This window comes from Myotis davidii, unplaced genomic scaffold (genome assembly GCF_000327345.1).
Source record: "Myotis davidii unplaced genomic scaffold, ASM32734v1 scaffold265, whole genome shotgun sequence".
NCBI classification, from domain to species: domain Eukaryota; kingdom Metazoa; phylum Chordata; class Mammalia; order Chiroptera; family Vespertilionidae; genus Myotis; species Myotis davidii.
Genome location: NW_006296627.1, coordinates 211,829 through 213,446, shown reverse-complemented (window position 1 = coordinate 213,446; position 1,618 = coordinate 211,829). Strand labels below are relative to the sequence as shown.

Genomic DNA, 1,618 nt, shown 5'->3' with positions numbered 1-1,618 from the left:
AGTGGCTTGAAGAAGACCAAGGTGAACCATTTTTAGGTGTGTTTTGTGGTTTAGATGACAGAACTTGCAGATTGATTGGAATGGAGGAGGAAAAGGAAAAGATGGAAATTTGGCCTAAGTAACTAGCTATAATAGTGCTGCTAATTATTAGAATAAGAGAGTATGGGGATAGGTTTGGGAAAAGTAAAAATCAAGTTTTCTGGAGTTGTCATGATGAAGATATACACAGTTCTAGAGTTCAAAGAAGAGATCAAAACTGTTTATCTAAATTTCAGAGTCATCAACATATAGATGAGATGGATAAGTTGTTTATATACAAATTGGAGACCTGGTTAAACAATGTTCTGCAGGGTTTTGTTTTTGTTTTGTTTTTTAAATATGCTTTCATTGATTCCAGAGAGGAAGGAAGAGGGAGAGAAAGATAGAAACATCAATGATGAGAGAGACTCACTCATCGGCTGCCTTCTGCATACCCCACACTGGGGATCGAGCCTACAACCTGAGCATGTGCCCTGCCTGGGAATTGCGCCATGACTTCCTGGTTCATAGGTCAATGCTCAACCACTGAGCCATGCTGGTCAGGCTGGAGTTGTTTTTGTTTGTTTTTAATATAATTTATTTGGAAAGCTCTCCTTTAAAATATCTTTATTACACATCATTTATTAACGACAGGATGGATTTCCATTCTATTCTACTGATGGGCATTTATCAGGCAGTAGTATTCATCTAGTTCATATATATTTGCACACATGTGGGCATTTATCTAGAGGAGAAATTCCTAGAAGTGGGATTGCTACGTTCAAGCATATGTGCATTTAAAACATTAATAGATATTGCCAGGCACTCTCAACAACAGTATATAAGAATGTTTGTTTCCTCACACCCTGTCCAGATTTCATAATCTTTGCCAATCGGATAGGTTTAAAAAAAGAACCATTTTTGTTATGTAATTTGTACTTCACAAAATAATTACTGAGGTTGGGTATCTTCCTGTATGATTTTAAGACACTTGAATCTCTTTTTTCTTCGAACTAAACTTCCTGTTTAAATCTTTGACTGTTTTTCATTTGAGATTTTTCCCCTGGAATTTTGTTCTTTATCTGTTGTACATAGATAGTATAGATATTTTCCAGAATTTCACTTGTTTTTGAACTTTGGCATTTTTTGACAGCAGAACATTTGCAACATGTTTTTCAATAGAACTTTATAACTTAAGTGATCATAGTCATATATTCAGAATGACAACACTAGATATGAAGTTATGAAAGTGGTAGGAGTTAATATATTACAATTCTCATTCTGATGCAGATTTGCTGGGTGCCATGGGGACTGTCATTTAATCATATACTTTAGTTTCCTCCCTATAAAGTAGAAATCAGAATCTCTGCCTTAGCTTCAAGAATTTACTTAGGAAGAAATCTATGAATGTATACAATCACTCTCTTTTGAGTTTTAAAAATTCTCAACATAGGAATTTATGCATACAAGGTAGATTCAATAACATTAAGTATACAACATTGCAAAGATACTAGGAATTTCCAGAGTGTCATGTAATCTTTAACTTGAGGAGTTTCTTCTTTTCCTAGTCTTTTTCATTTTTATCTTCCTTCTGTTTGTC

General features: G+C 34.4%; 1 long non-coding RNA gene across 1 annotated transcript in view; it reads left to right on the top strand.

Annotated features, from left to right (window-relative positions):
- Positions 1-1,618, top strand: part of LOC102765632 — a 410,044-nt gene that overhangs the window by 351,439 nt on the left and 56,987 nt on the right. The window lies entirely within an intron of this gene.